The sequence below is a fragment of the Monodelphis domestica genome, chromosome 5, assembly GCF_027887165.1.
Source record: "Monodelphis domestica isolate mMonDom1 chromosome 5, mMonDom1.pri, whole genome shotgun sequence".
In the NCBI taxonomy this organism is placed as follows: domain Eukaryota; kingdom Metazoa; phylum Chordata; class Mammalia; order Didelphimorphia; family Didelphidae; genus Monodelphis; species Monodelphis domestica.
The window spans coordinates 239,790,980-239,813,229 of record NC_077231.1 but is presented as its reverse complement, the minus strand read 5'-3'; the positions used below and the strand labels follow the sequence as shown (position 1 = coordinate 239,813,229).

General features: G+C 36.0%; 1 long non-coding RNA gene across 2 annotated transcripts in view; it reads left to right on the top strand.

Annotated features, from left to right (window-relative positions):
* Positions 1-22,250, top strand: part of LOC103095425 (uncharacterized) — a 71,618-nt gene that overhangs the window by 15,168 nt on the left and 34,200 nt on the right. The gene's annotated exons all lie outside the window — the stretch shown is intronic.

Sequence of the window (22,250 nt, the reverse complement as noted above, 5' to 3'; positions counted from 1 at the left end):
GGTCTCTCTCCTTTTCACATGTCTGTTGAAGGTCATATTCTCAAATAATTAAATCTTGATCTTTGCTGCAGCCCTTCCTAAATCCTGTTACTCTGAGTAGGGTGGAGATTGTAGTTTCCAAGACCTGGTTCTGTCATTCCAAGTATCTCTATTGTATCAATTCTAAAATCAATCATGATTCAAAGAACTTCCTGTTCTATGCTTAAGCATAGGTCAAAGCCCTTTCCATTGTTTAGCAAAAGGTTTCTGTCCTAAAGTAGTCTTAAGTAGGGAGGAGAAGGATCCTCCCATGCCAAGGAGTTTCACATTCCAATAGAGTTCTTACTATCAGTAGGAAATTTTTTCAAGTATGAAATTTCCCAATGGGGAAATTTCCAACATTCATAAGTCTAAGAAATTTTAAGGTTTACAACCTATAGTCCTAAGGATCTGATGCCACTCATGTGAGCAAGACAGAGAGAATTAAGCAGTTCCCAAACTTAACAAATGACTAGACCAACAGAGTAGTTATGAATAACTTAAAATCACTTTAGCTACAATTTGATGTCTCTTAAGAAGGAAACCACTAGGGAGGTAAGGAGCCAAGATGGAGGAGTAACTAGAGAGCAGCATAGTTTCACCACAAACATCCTCCCTGACCAAGAGTAAAATATTGCCACAAAATGAATACAGGAGTGAAGGAATCAACAAAGAGACAGAGTGAAACAACCATCAAAAGAAGAGAAACCCAAAAGGTAGGCAGAGACTATCTGGAGAATTGTAGTGAGAAGGGAGTGGAGCTAGTGGAGGTATAGCAGAGAGTGAAGAACAAGCTACATCCACACACCCATACATCTGCTCTCACAGGTTCTAAGCTTAAGCCTTATCTAAGGGGCTGACCCTGAGATTCTGCAAGTGCAAGTGGTGGTCCAAGCAAACTCATACCCCTTGAAATCTCAAACCTATGGAGAAGTTAGGAGCCTCAGCCCTGGGCAATCTGAGCTAAAGGGGGCTGATCCATGTGGGCCCACAAAGCCAAGAATCACAGACTGGGCTTGGGATGAGGACATAATCTGTGGTTTGGGGCAGGGATACAGTTATCAGGGGGAGCTTTCCTGGGATCTCTTTGCCCAAAACTAAGGGCAGAGCTCCAGGACAGGTCAATCAAGGGTGTGCCTAATTGAATCAAGAACACCATGAAATAAAAAAAATTGAGCCTAAGCCTTAGACTAGATTTTGAACTTGGACTTAGATTTTGAACAGCACCTGACCTGATCAAGTGCAGAGTGAGATCAAAAACTTACTCTCAAGTCTGAGGAAAGTCTTTAAGCTATCATCATCTCAAGGTACAATTGAATCAGTACTTGGAGGGGATTATCAGAGCTTTCAACCCTCAGACCCTCTGGTAAACTAGTAACAACCCAGAAAATAACCTGAAAATAGCATTAAAGAAAGACTAAATTTTGAGAGGGTACCCCCAACTTCTCAAAAAACAGAGCCTACCTATAATTAAATAGGGAAAATGAGTAAATAACCAAAAGGCACTTAACTCCAAAGACTTTTATGGAGACAAAAGGCAAGGTGCAGACAAAGAAGGATACAGTGAAAGCAAAGGAAACACTTGCAAATCCCAAAAGAAAAATATGAAATGGATACAGTTTGGAAGAGCTCAAAAAAGACTTCAAAAATCAATTAACAGAGGTAGAGGAAAAGTGGGGAAGAGAAGTGAAATTGATGCAAAAAGAAAGGAAAGTGATGCAAGAAGAAAGGAAAATAATGCAAGAAGATGGGAAAATAATCAAAGAAGAAATGAAAGTGATTTAAGATGAAATGGTCCAATTGAAAGAAGAGAATCAAAAACTGATAGAGGAAAACCAGATCTTAAAAATCAGAATTGACCATATAGAAACTAATGATAATGAGAAATCAAGAAAAAATAAAGCATAATCAAAGTAATGAAAAAACAGAGGAAAACATGAAATCTCTTATCAAAAGAACAACTGACCTAGAAAATAGATCTAGGAGAAACAATCTGAGAATTATTGGACTACCTGAAAGCTATGATGATGAAAAAAACTTTGGATATCATATTGCAAGAAATTATTAAAGGTAATTATTCAGAGATCCTTGAACAAGAAAATAAAATTGAAAGTTAAAGAATTCACAGATTGCCTCCAGAAAGAAATTATCAACTGACAACTTCCAGGAATGTAATAGCTAAATTCAAGAATCATTGAGTCAAGGAAAAAAATGCTTCAAACAGTAAGAAAGAAACCATTAAAGTACCATGGGGCTACAATCAGGATCACTCAGGACCTAGAGGCCTCTACATTAATGGAATGGAATATTAATGAATTAATAATTAATAATTAATGGAATGGAATACATACACATGGAATATGATATTCAGGAAGTCAAAAGATTTGGATTTACAACCCATAGTCACCTACCCAGCAGAACTGAGTATATTCTTTCAGGGGAAAAATGATCATTCAATAAGATAGAAGATTTCCAAGCATTCATGAGGAATAAACCAGACCTAAACAAAAAATTTGAAGGCAAAATATGAGACAATGCTAAAACTTTACACTCTTTGTAAATGGCTCAGAGAGGAGGAAAAAGAATATACTCAGTGGGGTATACAATTCTGTCACCCTACAGAGATGAAAAAGGGGAACAAGACAACGGAAGGGAGGATAATTGAAGGGAGGGGGAAATAGAGAGGTGACAAAAGCAAAATACTGGTGAGGAAGAACAGAGTGAAAGGGAATTGAGTGAGATGTAAAGAGGATAACACTATGGAAGACAATACACAATTAATAATTATAATGCTAAATGTAAATGGAATGAACTCATCCATTAAATGGAAGCAGATAGCAGAATGGATTAAAAACCAGAATCCTACTATATGTTGTTTATAAGAAACACATTTAAGGAAAGGTGACACACACACACACACACACACACACACACACACACAGATTCAAGGTCAAAGACAGGAGCACAATTTATTATGCATCATCTAAAGTAAATAATAAAGCAGGAATTGCAATCATGATATCAGACAAAGCCAAAGTAGAAATTTATCTGATTAAAAGAGATAAGGAAGGAAATGAAAAAGATACTATAAAAAATGAAGCAATATCAGTACTAAACATTTATGCACCAAATTGTATGACATCTAGATTTCTAAAGGAAAAATTGAAGGAACTCAAGAAGGAAATAGATAGTAAGACCATACTAGTGGGGGATCTCAACTTTTCCCTTTGAGAACTAGATAAATCAAACCAAAAAATAAATGAGAAAGAAGTAAGGGAAGTAAATGAAATGCTATAAAAATCAGAGTTAATGGATAAATGGAGAAAACTGAACAGGGATAAAAGGAGCATACCTTCCTCTCAGCAGTACATGGCATATATATAAAGACTGACCTTGTACTAGGGCATAAAAATATTGCAAACAAATGAAGAAAAGCAGAAATAATACATGCTACTTTTCCAGATCATTATGGTAAAAATTATAATCAATGAGAGTCCATGGAAAGGCAAACAAAGTTAATTGGAAAGTAAATAATCTAATTCTTCAAAACAGGTTGGTCAAAGAAGAAATCATAGAAACAATTACAGACTTCATTAAAGAGAATGACAATGAGGAGACATCATATCAAAACCTATGGAATATAGCCAAATCAGTACTCAGGGGAAATTTTATATCTCTGAGTGCCTATACCAACAAAACACAGAGCGCAGAGATCAATGAATTGGACTTGTAGTTTATGAAATTAGAAAAAGAACAAATTAAAACCCCCCAGATAAAAACTGATTTGGAAATCCAAGAAATTAAAGGAGAAATTAATAAAATTGAAAGTAAAAGAACTTTTAAACTAATAAATAAGCCTAGGAGTTAGCACTTTGGAAAAAAAAAACAAATAAAATAGACAAAGTACCAGTTAATCTAATAAAAAAAAGAAAGAAGAGAGAATAGAATCAAATCAATAGTATCAAAGATGAAAAGGGTGATCTCATCTCTAATGAAGAAGAAATTAAGTAATTATTAAGAATTACTCTGCTCAATTATATGGCAATAAATATGACAATCTAGGTGGAATGGATGAATATTTACAAAAATATAAATTGCCTATATTAACAAAAGAGGAAATAGAATACTTAAATAATCCCATCTTGGAAAAAGAAATTCAACAAGCCATCAAGGAAGTTCCTAAGAAAAAATCCCCAGGGCTAGATTGATTCACAGGTGAATTCTATCAAGCATTTAAAGAACAGCTAATCCCAATCTAAACAAATTATTTGACAAAATGAGCAATGAAGGAGTTTTGCCAAACTCCTTTTATGAGACAAATATGGTAATAATTCCAAAGTCAGAAAGACCAAAAACAGAGAAATAAAACTACAGACTAATCTCCTTAATGAACATAGATGCAAAAATCTTAAATAGAATACTAGCAAAAAGACTCCAGCAAGTTATCAAGAATATTATTCACTATGATCAGGTGGGATATATACCAGGAATGCAAGAATGGTTTAATATTAGGAAAACTATCCATATGATTGACCATATCAAAAACTAAACCAACAGAAATCACATTATTATCTGACTAGATGCAGAAAAAGCCTTTGACAAAAGACAACACTCATTCCTATTGAAAAAACTAAAATGTATAGGAATAGGAGGGCCATTCTTTAAAATAATAAAGAGTATATATTTAAAACCATCAGCAAGTATCACCTGCAATGGGAACAAGTTAGAAGCCTTCCCAATAAGATCAAGAGTGAAGCAAGGATGCCTGTTATCACCTCTATTATTTAATATTGTACTAGAAACACTAGAAGTAGCAATTAGAGAAGAAAAAAATTGAAGGGATTAAAATGGGCAATGAGGAGACCAAGCTATTACTCTTTGCAGATGATATGATGGTATACTTAAAGAACCCAGAAACTCAACTAAAAGATTAATAGAAATAATTAACTTCAGCAAAGTAGCAGGGTATAAGATAAACCCACATAAATCATCAGCATTTCTATATATTTCCATCATAACTCAGCAGTAGACATTAGAAAGAGAAACTCCATTTAAAATCATTCTAGACAATATAAAATATCGAGGAATCTATCTGCCAAGACAAACACAGGAATTATATGAAAACAACTACAAAACCCTTTTGACACACTTAATACTAAATCTAAACAGTTGTTAAAACATTAATTGCACCTGGGTAGGATGAACTAATATTATACAAATGACAATCATACCTAAATTAATCTACTTATTAAGTGCCATACCTATCAAACTACCAAAAAACTTTTTTTATAGAATTAGAAAAAAATATAATAAAGTTCATCTGGAAGAACAAAAGATTAAGAATATCAAGAGAAATAATGAAAAATATGTGAAGGATGGGGGCCTAGCATTACCAGATCTTAAACCGTACTATAAAGTAGTATTCATCAAAACAATATGGTACTGGTTATGAGACAGAAGGATGAATGGAATAGAGTTGTGTTAAATGACCTCAGCAAGCTAATGTTCAACAAACCCTAAGACTTTTGGGACAAGAACTCACTATTTGACAAAAACTGCTGGGAAAATTAGAAAACTGTATGGGGAAAAATTAGGTTTAGAGTAACATCTTACACCCTATGCCAAGATAAATTCAAAATTGGTATATGACATATATAAAGAGTGAAATCATAAATAAATTAGGTGAACACAGAATTATAAACCTGTAAGATCTATGAGAAAGGAAGGAACTTCAGACCAAGCAAGAGATAGAGAATATTGCAAAATGTAAAATGAATGACTTTTTATATTATATATATTTTATATTATGATTATATCAAATTAAAAAGTTTTTGTACAAACAAAACCAACACAACCAAAATTAGAAGGAAAGCACCAAACTTAGGAGTACACTTTTATAATGAAACTCTCTGAGAAAGGTTTTAATTTTCTGAACATATAAGGAACTAAGTCCAATTTACCAAAAATTAAGCCATTCCCCAATTGATAAATGGTCAAGGTTTATGAATAGGTAGTTTTCACAGGATAAAATCAAAACTATCAATAAGCACATGAAAAAGTGTTCTAAATCCCTCTTGATTAAAGAAATTCAAATCAGAACTACCCTGAGCTACCATCTCACACCTAGCAGTCTGGCCAATATGGCAGCAAAATAAAGTGATAATTGTTGGAGGGGATGTGGCAAAATTGGGGCACTAATACATTGCTGGTGGATTTCTGAATTGTTCCAACCATTCTGGAGAGCAATTTGGAACTATGTGCCAAAGGCTTTAAAAGAATGCCTACCCTTTGGCCCAACCATACCACTGCTGTGTTTGTACTCCAAAGAGATAATAAGGGGAAAAAAAAAAACTTGTACACAAATATTTATAGTCTTGCTCTTTTTTGTAGCAAATAATTGAAAAATGAAGTGGTGTTCATCCACTGGGGAATGGCTAAATAAATTGTAGTATCTGATGGTTATGGAATACTATTGTGCTAAAAGGAATAATGAACAGGTAGAATTCCATGTGAACTAGAATGACCTCAAGAAATTGATGCAGAGAGAAAGGAATAGAACCAGGAGAATATTGTACACAGAGACGGATACACTGTGGCACAATCAAATGCAATGAACTTCTCTATCAGCAGCAATGCAATGACCCAAGGCAGTTCAGAGGAACTTGTGAGAAAGAATGCTGTACATGTCCAGAGAAAAAACTGTGGAAATGGAAATGCATTAGAAAAATATGATTGATCACATAATGTGATAGGGATATGATTGGGGTTTTGATGTTAAAGGATCATGCTCCTGCAGATATGAATAACACAGAAAAAGCTTTTGAACAATGATATGTGTATAATCCAGTGCAACTCCTCGTCATATTCAGGAGGGGGGAGGAAAGAGTGTGTGTGGGGAATCATGAATCATGTAACCCTGAAAAAATATTTGAAATAAAAAAAAACACTTTTTTATAAAAAGAAGAAAACCTCTAGCCAAGGATGGCTTTAATGGAGTGTCCCAGGAATTGTGTTTGATCTTGTGTTTGTTAATATTTGTTTTATCAATGACCTGGATGAAGACATAGATGGAATGCTCAAATTTGCAGATGACATAAAACTGTAAAAGGACATCAGTATGATAGATGACTGAGCTAGGTTCCAAAATTATCTCAATAGTCTAGAATCTAAGAATAAATTTCACAGAAAAGTCTTAGGTTGGTCTTAAAGAAAATTAACTTCAGAAATGAAAAGTGGGTAGTGGGTGGGAAAGGATGATAGATGACAGTTCTTACAAAAATGGCTAGATTTTTAGTGAACCTGAAATTCAATATGAATTGTCAAGGCAACATGTGGACAAAAAAGCTGATGTTTGCATTGAGAGGCAGAGCTTCCAGAGCATGGGATATCGGGGTCCTTCTATACTACTGTCTATTTACTATTGTACTAGTAGTCATGAATGCCATAATTATGGAAGGCTGCTGCATCCAGAGGAGGGTGATAAGGATAATGAAAGGACTTGAGTTCTTACAATACTAGTGACAATGGAAGAAATTGGAGAAAAGAAGGTTTTGGGGGAGGATTCTGTAGCATTTGACAAATATTTGAAAGAATGTCATGTGCAGGAGGGATTAAAATGATTGCACTTGATCCAATAAGGCAGAACTAGGAGCAATAGGCAGAAGTTGCTTAACAAGTCAAATGGCTACTTTGATGTATTCATTGTCTCACATGTGGCAGACGTTATTTAGCACATTGGAAGGCAAAACTGTCCAACTATTGGAACTTTCTGAAAGTGGTGGTGGTGAAGCCCCATAGAGCGGCATTCAGAGCCCCTCAAAATCTTAATGCAAAGGTTGAATGACTGTTTTTGGGAAAGTTCAGAAGAGATTGGTCTTCAGAAATGAGTTGACTGATGAAGTCTCTAGTCTGTGATTTTGTAATAATGATACATCTAAACTGGCAGGATTTAGAATTTTTTCAATACTACAGTGATATAGACCATTCATTTTATAAAAGGTTCAGAGAGATGATATTATTTCACAGTATTTAGGGTTTTTAACTAGAAAGCAGTAGAGAACTTAGCTTCTCTTTTCTTATCACTTTAGATGAGAGGAAAATGAGGCACATGGAGACAAAATTAACTTGCCCAGGGTGCATTGTTAGTAAATGGAATTATTGATGATGAAGTACATACCATTACTACAAGAGGTATTCCCATCTAAACTGTCAAAAATTCTTGAAATGAAAGGAATTGAAGACCTTACGGCTTCAGTAAGCTACTCTTTCAACTGGATGCCTTATGTTCTTTGCACATGATACATTCATACAATTATAATAATCTAACCATTTGAATAATCAGGGAATCCATTATTTAATGAGATGGTGGGTCTATTTCTGCTGCCTCTGATCTTGAAATTAATTTTTAAAAATAAAAAGAATAACTCTGCTCATAAGCCATTCAACTTGATATCTTGTCCCAAAGTGACCTGAAGACCTTAAGTCAACCTCTAACACAAATATTACAAACTTTTTTGACTGGAGTTAATCACTAGTGTTTTGTCAATTTCCTCTCCTTTTTGATCCCATTTTCTTCCCTTTGACAACATTTTGCATGGTTTGAAAGAATTTCTTTAAAAATCAAAATGAATAAAAGTTAATTTTGTGACACCCCTAAAAAGAAGAGCAGATACATGTAAAACCAAACATAGTAAAACCATTGTGGGTAATGACTGATTAGGTGAATGAGGCAAGTTGCCCAGCTACTCTGATAGTCTGCAAATGGAACCCTAGGAAAGGCTTAAGCTAAAGCTCCATCTTAGATAAAGTATGTGAGTATGTAACTTGATTCTCCTACTAATAACCTGTGGTGAAAGGCTTAATGTTCTTCTTTTGACAAGATGAGATTATGATAGGAAATAATTTTGTTCTTCTTTCAACAGGCACAGTTTGTTCTGTTATCTCAAATTTGATTGTTTTTACCAAGTTGGTAAATTTTTATTAAAGAGAATTATTATTATTATTATTAAAGAAAAATTTATTAAAGAGAAATAAAGATTATTCTCATTCCAAAGTCTGCTGGCAACTAGGGCTTATTGGTTATGTAAACATACATAAAGGGAAGGGGAGAATAGAGGCCACTCTCTGGATAAATTTGCTTAGAAAAGACAAGAAAAATCCTTGCTTCATCTCTCTGCAAATTTTTGTTCACTCTCATGTGGATACATCAGACAAAAGTTATTAGTTCTAAAAAGAGCCAGCAGGCAATTCATTAAACATTTATAAGTGCTTTCTGAGTGTAAGGGATTGACTTGGGCTTTAAGAAAAGATAGGTACAAAATCAGAAACTTTTTCCTGCTTTTAATTCATATGGAGAAAATATGTCTCCTTTCGGGCTCTGATGCTTAAAAGTCCTTTCTTAAGAGAGATGGTTTACAATGTAAGTTGTCCTAGGTAAGGAAGATTAGGCTAGAAGTCCTACCAAGAGAAGAGGAGGAAGGAGAAAACAGTCTAGAAAGAGAAAGATAGAGATGATAAAGAAAAATACCTTTGCTACAGTTTTGTAAAAGGTTGCTTTTGAGACATTTGCAACCCTAGTATTGTGAATTAGCCATGGAAAACCAGTTGTTTATGTGGAAACAAGAAAAAAATGTAGTATTCTTACAGAAGTCTCAATAAAAAAGAAGCTTAATATCCAGGAAACTCTCATCATGTACACTCTGAGAAAATTGTTTTTGACCAAGTTTACAAAAGCTCTCTCTATAGCTTTCAAATTCTTTGAAATTTTAGTTCACTATATTTTGATTTTTATACCTGACAAAAAACCTAATCTCTCTCTCTCTCTCTCTCTCTCTCTCTCTCTCTCTCTCTCTCTCTCTCTCTCTCTCTCTCTCTCTCTCTCTCTCTGTGTGTGTGTCTCTGTCTCTCTTTGTCTCCCTCTCTCTGTCTCTCTCTGACTCTGTCTGTCTGTCTGTCTTTCATATTTGTTCTAAGGACTCTCCAATGAGGAGAAATACTCTTAATCAAAATATATATTCAAGTCTTTTTCAACTTATAGATTTAGAAATGTTACCAGGAGCTAGAGAAGTTAAGTGGCCTTTCTAGGATTCCCCAGAAAGAGAAATAGAGGCTCAAGCTCTGTCTTGGAGTTACAGTGGCTATCTCACCTGTATCCAGTTGGTCAACATCTCAGTGCCCCACACCACCCTGGTAAGATGACAGTTACAGAGAAAGTTTAGATCTAGCACCTCCTGGAAGGAATATCTATAGTGGAATTCCCAATACTTATGAAATCATTTGCCCAGGCTATATCCCTTGATTCTCAACATATTACAAATGAATTTTCCACCTTTTCTTTTAAAAAACATAATATGCCATGAAAGAAAAGAACACTGAGCAATTCCGAAAGGGTGAGACTAGCAGAACAGGTTAGGATAGGCCAACAGTATAGAGGACAAAAGTTGGTCTTTTGGATTCCAGTTAGGTTAGACTTGCGGAAATGGACACATTTGAGAGTTCAAGTAGACAAGCTGATGGGGTTGGTATGGGGTGGGGAGAGTCCACATTCAGAGGTCCTGTATAAGCAGGGAACACAATCAGAGGATTTTCTGGGAAGTAGAGGCCCTGGAGGATAAAACTACCAAAATAAGACTAAACTAAATCAGCTATTATTTTAGTAAGAAGCAATTGACTTAAGTGATAAATTATCTAACAGAACCATATGCTCTCTGGTCAGGAACTTAAGGGTTTGGCATACAGAAATTTCAGGCAGGTGGGAGGGTATGTGAAGTAGAGTCTAAATCTGAAAGCATGGATCATGGTCAGTTTTCAGAGCTCAAGGAGAATATGGATAAATAAATAAGAAACAAACTTTGAACAAGGAGACCACCATCTTAGGATCTAGCTCATGCAAGTAGAGACTTTTTTTTTCCAATCCACAAGCATTTATTAAAGATCTGTTGTGTATCAGAGATTGCAATGGGCATTGGAAATACAAATATTAAAAAATGAAAACATTTCTACTCTCAGGAAATCAAATAGAGACTCTTAAGATTACAATTGAATATGCTTTTCTGATCCTAGGAAAGGGGCTCTTTGTTCATGTTTAAGTTTAAAAACATTTAAATTAAGCTTTTTATTGATAATTTTGATTAAAATGTTATTTTTAAATTAAATTGATAAATAATATATTCTAGTTATATATATATAGCAAAATACATTTATGTAATATATAAAATATTTTCAAATATTTTAAATTTTATTTCTCAATTAAGTTTTTTACTGATGCTTTTTAGTTTTGTTTTTTAATTAAAATTGTTACATGTATATAAAATGTTTTGATGTAATAAAATATAAAATATATATTTATGTATTACTTATATAAATATATTTTAAAATAATTTTATTTTATTTTTCATTTATATTACTTGCATTGATTATATCCTTCCTCTTCTCCCAGCAAACAATCCATTGTAAAACAAAACAAAACAAAACAAACAAAAGTACAATTCAAACAAGTGTGACCATATGTTTGATGTTAATGTTTGACACCAACAGTCCCCTCCCTCTGCAATTCAGGAAAGTGGTATTTTTTTTTCCTCTTCTCTGAGACCACTTCTGGTCATTACAACAACATGGTGTTTAGTTTCTTCTTTTGTTCTTTTGATTTATATTATTGTAGTTATCCTGTACACTGTTTTCTTGACTCTGTTTCATTCTGTGTCAGTTATCAATAAGTCTTCCTGCACTTTTCTGAATTTTAAATACTCTTCTTTTCTCCTTTTGGAGAATATTCTTTCTTCTTTCTTTGGTTTCATATAACCTTCTGGGTGGCATATAAGGGTAGGCAGGTGGAGCCTGGTCCCTAGAGACAGAGTAAGGATTATTCAATTGCTGATAATTACAGCAGAGACTAGATCCTCTGGAGAGCACTCAGTTCTAACAACAGCAGTCTGAGCATCTGCTGACATGGAGCATCTGTGACAATTCCTCCTTAAAAGTTGGGTTAATCATGGTGTCAAATTCACATCAGCTTGTGCTATTTGCTCTTGGTGTTGTTTCATACTCTGCATGTAAAATGAGATTCCCTGAAGAGATAAGCAAGAACACATGACTTTTAGCTAGTAGAGGTGGTCTTGCTCCACTTGCTCCACTTTGCTTACTTAAAAAAAACCAAACTCGTACCTTCTGTCTTAGAATTAATAAATATTAGTTCCAAGGGAGAAGAGAGGTAAGGGCTGGGCAACTGGGGTTAGGTAACTTGGCCAGGAAATGTCTGATGCTAAATTTGAACTCAGGACCTCCTATCTCCAAAAGTATGTTTTCTGAATATGACCATGACCTTATGGCACTGATCTGTACATCATCCCAGGCAGAAAAATGTGGAAGGAAATTACTTATTCAGAGGTTGGAAAATGTTCTGGATATATAACACTATAGCTACATATGTGCATACATCACATATATACACACCCATTTCTTTGGTTTACGGATGAAAATAGAATTATTGGCTCAAGAATTAAACCACTAAATTTGACTCTATGAAGGGGTAATTAACCTAGAGTATGTGAAGTTTTATTAAAACATCATGACAACTAAATTTCAATATAATTGGTTCCTATTGGATTCTAATATTTTGTGCATTGAAAATCATTATTCTGAGGAAGGGTCCATAGGCTTCTACTGGACACTGAATGGATTCCATGATGCCAAAAAAGTTCAAAATCCCTGCTTCAATGATATGATATGGAGGGGATTATTGCTTCCTGAAGATTATGTTGATGGAGAGTAAGTTCTGGCAGGTTCTACCATACTAGATATGGTTCTTGCAATAGGAGTCTCTTTTTCAAGGATTAGCCTAGCTAAATCTAGAGAAAATTAGTTCCAGTGGGATGGCCATCAGGTGATTAGTTTAGCTATAGCAATTTATGAAGTAAAGAAAAATACAAAATGTTTTGAAACTGAGTTGAAAGATAACTTTTACTGTAACACTGTGTTCTACCAAATGAAACACTTTTTATGTTGAACAAAAATAAGCATAGAAGAATATTGCATTCTCTGTACCTTTCAGACAACTGTGTGGATCTAAGGGTACGATCTGCTATAGAATATCTTTTGCAAATTCCCTTCTATTTTGATCAAAGTAACCCTGCAGTCACAGGTAAGCAATTCTCACGAAGTTTTGCTCTGTGAAATTTTTATTAGCAGGGAAAGGCTTGGCAGTTACTAGTATTGCCTTTTTCCTTTGTAACAACAGTCATTTTTTTTGAAGTATAACAAGTATTTAGAAAATTGATTTTTCAAAGCTCAAAGACACAAAGATTGTGTCTCTTCCAATCAAGCAGGCTGTAACATATTCCCAGTAGGAAATTATATCATGTTAAAAATAATGAAAAAATGGCATGAAATGGACCTATCATGTTGCAACAGTGGAAAAGAAAGGTGCATAGAACACACACTGTGTGCTCCATTGGTACTTGTCTAATGTCACAAAACCTTTAGAGATGCTTCTGGTATCCCATGGAAGATTTAAAATTTTTTCATTGATTTTATGTCTCCAAGTTCTCCAAGTATACTTCCCCCATCCTGGGAATCATTCCATATTGCAAAAACATTAAAAGAAAAAGAAAAGATGATGAAGAGAAGAAAAAATCAGCAAAAATGACTTACATATTGAAAAATATGAATATAGATAAAAAATTTTATACTCGTGGACCTTCCATCTATGTAAAAGAGAAGGAGGTATGAAGATTTCTCCTCATTTATCTTCCTTTGGGCTCTTCTTGTTTGTAATTCTGCAACTTTTACTTTTAATCATTTTGTAATAGTTCTTTCTACTTATTTTATTGTAATCATTATGTATATTGCTTTCTTGACTTTGATTTCTCCAGTGTATCAATTTCTGTAAGACTTTCAAAGCTTTTCCATTCATCATATTCATAGTTTTTTATAGCACAGTAATGATCCATTGCATTCATGTACCACAATTTCTTTAGTCTTTCCCCTAGACATGGGCATCTACTTTGTCTCTTATTCTTTGTTACCACAAAAAGTGCTGCTATAAAATTGGGGACTTTCTTCTTATTGGTGACCTCCACAATAGAAGATTTCTAGAAGGAAGGGGATACTGGTAACAAAGAATATGAAAATATGGATGGGATATAATCTGCACCTTGGAAGGTAGTGTCCATACCTATGAGATCACAGATCCAATGAAGAAGAGGTTCATAGAGTTGGAATGGGTGTGAGAGGTTACCTAGTTCAGCTTTCTTTTATTTTCCTTACAAATGAGGAAATTGTGGATGGTTTGTGACAAGAGTTTTTAGGGATGTATTAGTTCAAATTTCAATGTGTTTGAGATAGCTATCCTTCTTATCTTCTCTCTGAGCCTTATCTACCTCAAAAGTCATCAAGGATGGCCACGGGCAAATTATGAAGTGGGTGGGTGAAATTTGTCTTTCCGTGGCACTAAAAGCTTTCCTTCCAGGTAGAGGCATACGTTAGCTTTATTGAACTTTATAGACATTGCCTTTTTGTTTTGTTTTCACAAATTGAAAGTTTGTTAGCAACCGTTTTGAGCAAGTCTCTCTGTGCCATTTCCCTAACGGTATCTGCTCATGTCATATCTATTGGTCACATTTTGGTAATTCCCTCAGCATTCCTTCCCCTCCACCCCCCATTATTTTGTTATATTTGTTCTTTGTTTCTTTGTTTCCTTCTTAAAAATCCTTACCTTCTGATTTAGAATCAGTACTGTATAATGGTTCCAAGACAGAAGAGTGTCAAAGGCTCAGCAATGGAGGTGAAGTGACTTGCTCAGGGTCAAAGAGATAGGATGTCTTAATCCAAATTTGAACCCAAGACCTCCCATCTACTAGTCCTGGCTCTGAATCCATTGACCTACCTAGTTGCCTCCTTGCCTGTACTTTCTATTCATCATTAGAACCCTTAACACCATACTCCCAGGGGTCTCTCAGTGAGGTATACAGGTCCAGAGATAAGAAAGTAAGCTGATATTCCGGAGGAGAAGGAACCAGCTAAGGCATTTCATACTAATGCACAAAATAAATCCAGTTTAACTTGAAGAAATGATGGATCATTTAAATTAAGTATAATTTTTATTTATTTTATTACATTTTTAAACTGTCTAAGAATGGTTGGCTCCATCCAGTTTTCAGTTTTCTCTTCAACTGTGGAAAATGTTGCTGTGGTTCTGAAGGCTAACATCTGAGTATCATAGCTGTCCTACAACTGAAGAAATTTTAAAATGCCCTAAAAGAGACACTATTGGGTTCTAGTAGGCATTTTAAATGTCAAAAAGTGAAGAAATGGAGACTTGTTAGTGAAGAAAAGAAGATCAATGAATGGAAATCAATGGCAGGAAAATTTGTTTATTTAGAGGCAGTGAATAGTATGGGATACATCCAACATATCAGTTGATTCCCATAATAACTCTGTGATGTAGATGGTATTATTACATACCCATTTTTCGGGTGAGAAAAATTAGATTGAGAGAAGTTAAGCAATTTGCTTATTGTTCCAAGATAAGTGTGTGAGGCAGGATTTGAATTTAGGGCTTTGTTCTTCACGCCCAGTCTTCTACACTGAATTTTAGCTGTTTCCTGATGATGTTTGTATAGCACTCTAAATGTCAGCTATGATTAGTGTGTGTTCCCTAACTATTTCCAAGGCCCCACTAAAACAACATTTCAGCATGGCCTTTGGTGTTACCCCCTTCCAGGAGCTATAATACCCTCATCTAGTTAAATTACACGTAAGGCTTTTAGAGAAGAAATGTTAGAAATTTTCGGCGCCCTAGCTGACCCAATAGGAGAGATATTTTTGGCAGAGGCAGGAGTGCTGGTGTGAAGGGTGGAGGGCTTTTCTTCTTTCTCAGATTTCACCATAAAGACAGCTGCTTACTTTGCCTGTGGGGGGAAATCATCTCTGGTTTCACCTTTCTGTTTTTAGCCTCCGGTTCTCACTTTTAAGGGAAGGAAGGGGTCTGGTGGGGGGGGGGGGCATGGCAGCAGGGTGGAAGGTTGGACGCTAGATGGATATTAGGGGCTGAGGTGCATGGAATTAGGCAGCTCTATCTTAGTGAACCCTCTTTTCTCACTCTCCCAACCCCCTCTACTTGCCATAAGATTTCTGGCTTCCCTGGGAGCCCTTAACCAATGTCAAAGCCTGCTGGGCTTGGCCAACTCAGATCCTCAGTGTCTGAGTAATCACTCAACATCAATCCCAGCTCCAGTGCCAACTTCACTCTAATTTGCCTGCTGCTCTCCAGGGGACAAATCACTCACAGTTATAGAATATGAAGTTTAGAAGCAGAATTTTATAAAAGCTTTAAAGTGGTTGACATTTACTAACAACAATAGATTAGAGGATTCAAGGGGATGAAGTTAATGCTGCTTACCTTATAGTTAAGTACTCTAAACTGACACTGTCTGACACATTAGAAAGAAAACCCCAAGCAACCACCAACCTTTTGTTTTATTGTTTTTAAAGTTTTCTAGCAGTGGAAACCCTTTTGGTGAGCTAATAACACAAAATTCTGCATGGAAAATGTCTGCACCAGTTAACTAGTAGCTCAGGATGTCAGCTGAAATCTGAGTTGGGTTACATATAATAGACCACAGAATTTAAAATCTTGAATTCTGTTTTACTTATCAAAACTCTGGATGGAGAGAAAAAGGGAGGAAATGTTAAAGAGCCATCCTCTGTGACTTTCTTCTTTAATTCAGATTTAGCTGAAGTGTAGAAATGGCCTGAAAGCTGGTTTATTGTAGTCTTCCTTAGGAAATTGATGAACTTCCCCAATCACCAACTCCAAATCACCCTTGAGGGTACAACTGTTCCAACCAGGACTGGTCCCTGGTGCCCTTCCACCACTCTTTTCTACAGCCTTCCTAGTTCTGCCATTCCTTTTTTCCCAAGGTACATATCCTGTACCTATCTCAAAGGACCTCATTATAATCTAGTGCAGGATTGGAAAGCATCTGATAACCCAATACTTTATGATGTTGAGTTATTAAGGTATTATCCTTTAAGAGCTATTTGCATTTATGAAAGGGACTTGGAAATCTTAGGGATCCAAGGAATGAATTTATAATGGTGGCCCTTCAGGCATCAATGACAAGTTGTAATAGATTTGCTTTGGGGCTAAGGGGGCTGCCCAAAGCATCTCAGATCTTCTCTAGGAAGAGGTACTCATTTTACTCTTTCATACAGCAGCTCTAAAATATTCTGATTCACCATAAACTAATTAAATCCCAGAAGGCAAGACAATCTAATAGTAAGAATGAAGAAAATGAGGGAAGAGGAATAAGATGAAGCAAAGCTTCCTTAGTTAAAGGACCCACAGGTTTTTGATATAGTGGTCAAATTGCCAAGATTCCTGCTCAAAAGTAAATGAGCCCTTCCTGTGTTCTCTATGCTATCCCGCTTGTGCCATTTACTATCTGTGTGACTATGGGCAAATGACTTCTCCTCTCTGATCCCATCTTTAAAATGAGAGGGCTGGACTAGATAACCACCAAGATCCTTTCTGCTTTAAATTTTAGCTGTTTCTATAATCTTATTTCAGAAGCAAACACCATTGGCATAAAAATGCTTTTGGCATTTTTCCAGCTGTCTGATTTTAACTTAGAAAGAAAAAAAATGTTTGCTCCTACTGGAAGCTTGTTGTCACAGTGAACAGAGCACAGCACTAGCAATCAGGAAGAAGAGCTCAAATCAAACCTCAGACACTTAGTAGATGTGTTTTCGTGAGCAAGGCATTTAACCTCTGTCTGCCTCAGTTTCCTTATTTATAAAATGGGGATAATAATACTACCTACTTCTTCATGTTATTGTGAAGGGAAAAATGAGATATTTAAACAGTGTTTTGAAAACCTTAAAGCCCCTTATAGATATTGTGATTGACAATATTATCATTGTCATTCATATTATATACAACAGCACCTTTCATCTGATTAAGGAAAGATTTTTGGGAGAGGTCACTAATTCTTGATGAATTGCTCCTTTGTCTAATCTGGGGTGGCCACAACATATGGTAAGCAGCTTTGATGAATGTCATGGTTTCTATTGGCATATGCTACTCTTTTCCTTCTAGGTCTTCTAGTCATAAGAGGCACACATTCTTTCCCCTGTATCTAACCTTTCATCTTGTAAGATATCTTTCATTAAACTTTGTTGTATCATGTAGAGTGTATCCACTGGGGAATCCTTTAAACAGTTTACAAATTGAGGAAATGCACCGTTTTATCTTTTTGTTTTCTGAATACCCCCTAAATTATTGGAGGCAAGTTCCAGTTGAGAAGGTATTTCATGTGGGCTTTCTAAGTGAATTTACTTTTCTTTACTCATAGCTTTGTTTGGTTGAGCCAGAGCAAGTTGCATTCTTAGCATGGTAAATTTGCTTAAAAATAAGTAGAGCAATCTTCATTTTAAAAGAAAATTGAGATAGTTTTGAAGTTTCCAGTGGGTTTTTTTTGGTCATTTAATAACAGGGCTACCTAAGAACTAAAGACCCAAACTATTTTCTGTGTATAGTTAAAGCTGTCTGTTAATAGAGACAAAACCAAAGTCTACTGAGCTCATTGGCCTTATCCTTTTTCTATCCTTTTAATGTAGAAACTACCTACCTGTTATAGAAGGTTTTGGGTTAATATTCTTTTTTTTCTTTTCAAAAATATATTTTTTGGTTATTTTTATAAGCACATATAATCTGACCCTTCCCCTGCCTGTTCCTCTATTGAACAACAACAATCACAAAAAACTCCTAAAAACCCAACCAAACAAACCAAAAAAATCTCTTATCATAAACATACATGGGCTATCAAAGCAAATTTCCACATTGGTCATGTCTAAAAATATGAATATTTTCCATTACATTCTAAGTTCCTCACCTCCCTTAGTTGGAGGTGAGTGGGTCAATATTTAGTAGATTAAATGAAATGTAGGAAAGGATGATATAGGCATCAGAATGGCATGATTCATAAATAGCCTACTATGTTCAAGATTGGGGTAGCAAGATTGCACAGTGTTTAGACTACCAGGAATAGGAGGATTCATCTTTTTGAGTTCAAATCTGGCCTCAGACACTTACTAGTTATGCTTTTAGGCAAGTCACCTTAGCCAGTTTGCCTCAGTTTCCTCACTTGTAGAATGAGCTGGAGAAAGAAATGAAAATCCATGCTAGTATTTCTGCCATGAACACTCCAAATAGCGTCACAAAGAGTCAGACACTACTGAAAAACCACTGAATAACAACAACAAATATTCAAGGCTGAGGATGATGTTGATTAATCACATAAGAAGTTTCTGATTAATTCTATAAATGACATGATGACTAAGCAACAAAGACAAATATGAAGAAGAGATTGCTCTCAAGCAGCTTAAATTCACCTCAAATATTTGCTTAAGTGATCAGTAGTAATGTGAGGAAATCAACTCCACAGGCTAATCTACTTACTGAAAGCATTCCAACTCAAGAACCTCAAATAGATTACTGTGAGAGAACGTCAACATAGAGATGGAAGAGTTCTATCTACCCATCTACTCACCCATCCACCTACTTATCTACTTATCTATCTATCTATCTATCTATCTATCTATCTATCTATCTATCTATCTATCTATCTATCAATCATCTATGTATCTATGTATCTATACATCTATGTATCTATGCATCCATCCATCCATCCATCTATCTATCTATCTATCTATCTATCTATCTATCTATCTACCCATCTGTTTGTCTTTCTCTTCTGTCCTAGGGATAGGTAAGGTCAGTAGCTATCTACAATATAACATAGAGGTAAGAAGGAAGATATTTTTGACAGTGTAAAATGCACATATTTTTAATAGAAAACCATGCTCTCCATTATTTGTGTATAAATTTATAATAAAAAGTGTCATATATGAAGGTTCAAAACCTCTGGCTGACAGTAACATGCTTTCCAAACTCTGCCTAAAGCAAACAACATACTTTAGACCAGCTCTATCCTGGAGCCTCTAACAACTGACCCCAGAATGACTGCTTTGAGACAAAACTCTTAGGGAGTCAAAAGTTTGTTTTTAGTGTCTCTAAACTTCTTTCCCCCATTATTTCTTTATTTCTGTATAACAATTACATGAGATAATACTTTCAGGTTATCCAGGGCAGGGAGTCTACATTCCCCATTATGGTACCCCATCATGGCATATCTCCCAAGCCTTCCATGATTAAAGCATGCATATTCTTCTTCAAAAATTACCTGCTTAGGCCATATTCCCTTAGGTTCCTTATCTCTATTGGCTAGCCTAATATATGTTGATAATGACTTAATGGAACACAAAATCATGGTTTTAGAGTTGGAAGTCAAGTCTAACCCCTAACATCTTATAGATGAAAAAGCTGAGGCTAGGTGAGGTTAATTTGCTCTGGGTGTCTTCTTGATCACATAACTAATAAGTTTCAGAGATAGGATTTGAAACCAAGTTTTCCTGATTCCTGGTCCTGAGTGCTTCTGTAGTATGCTCAATCCTTCAAAATCCATTTATGTCTTAAAACAAGCCTGTGCTGTTTATTGGAGCAGCCTAAGGGGATAAGTGGGGAGGGGCAGGTAGGTGGCAAAGTTGATAGAGTGCTTGGCTTGGAGTCAAGAAGCCTCATCTTCCTGAGGTCAAATCTGGCTTCAGACATGTAATAGATGGGTGACCTTGGGCAAGTCACTTAACCCCATTTGCCTCAGTTTCCTCACCTATAAAATGAGCCAGAGATGGAAATTGGTAAACTGCTTTAGTATCTCTACCAAGGAAAGCCCAAATAGGGTTGTATGGAGTTAGACATTACTGAACAACAAAGGAAACATGTAATTTAGAATTCCCATATTCCTAGGAGAGGCTATCAGGGAAGATATTCTGGGTCAAGAGGGCCCTCATGTTAGCTGGGCAATAGCCTACCTGTGTGTAAAGCTGGGGTGTTGGACAAGGATCTCTATGTGGGCAGATTCTTCAGGTAAAACCAGATGTAGATGAAAAGCAAAGACTTGAATCTCACCTTGTAGTTAATAGGTAACCAGTCCAGATTCTGGTAGGCTGTGAATTATTTAACTCGGCGATTTATCACATAAGCTCCCTTTAATTTATTTAATTCTCCAAATCGAATGATGGCTGTGCAAAAGTAAAATAAAATAGGACAGGGAAAATGTTCCCTTTCAAGCTTCACTCTGCACTTGTGAAAATATGAAGCCATTGCGTACCTGACCTGAATCCCTATGTGGCTGTTAAGATGAACAAAAAGAGTTATAAGTTCAAATGACTAAAGCTTTAAAAAAATCTATATTTTTTGAAGCTATTTGCTGATGAAATGTTGCTATGGAGAGTCACACCTGCTGCATTTGTCTGGATTTGTCATAGTTGATGCCTGGCAAAGCTCTAATTAACACATAATTGCTCCAGTGAGTTTGGGGTAAAACTGCCCTGTTTCAAGAGCTCTAGCCCCCTTCACTGATTAACTTCTTTACTGGGGGAGTTAGTGCGGTAGGTAGGGTCAGGCTGAGCTAATGAACAGAGTTCCAAACTGGGGCAGAGTGGAAACCAATCAGATGGAGGCTAGCTTGGAGGCAGGCCAAATTTGGTTGTGTTTAATCACTGACATTTCTGGTGCTTTGGGGATTGGACTGAAACGAGTTATGGAAAGGGATGGCAGAGGAGGAAAAGGAGGGGGGTTGTTTGTGTGCCTCTGTGTGTTTGTGGGTGTGCATGTGGCCATTTCCATGTAAGCCAGGGGAAGAAAGAAAGGGAGAGGGGGCTACCCAGAGAAGAGAACAAGGAGAAGAAAAGGAGAGTTCTTTTGTGTTCAGGACAAAGCCCCCTCCTTGAAAATGGTGGAGGCCACAAAGAGAATATGGCCGCTTGTGGGGCTAATGATTTTCCTCAGGGCTGTGACTAGTTATGTTTTTTTACAGCCATATATCTTGCACGACCTCGTCTGCAATAAAATTAGTTCCATATGTGATTTTGCCCATTTTCTGAAGATTTACTTCTTTCTAAACTGCCAGTTTCTCTCATGTGAGCCCAGAAGGACTCAAGGGCTTGGGAGGGGGTGCATTCCCTATGCCACACTGCAAACAATAAAGAATGAGAGCCATAGATGAGTTCAAAAGTGTTGGACCTTGACTACACCAAAGAATATTCTCTTTGCGCCCCTCCACCTCCCCTTAGCACTAATGGGAATTATATGTGAAGAGAATAGACTGCTTTTC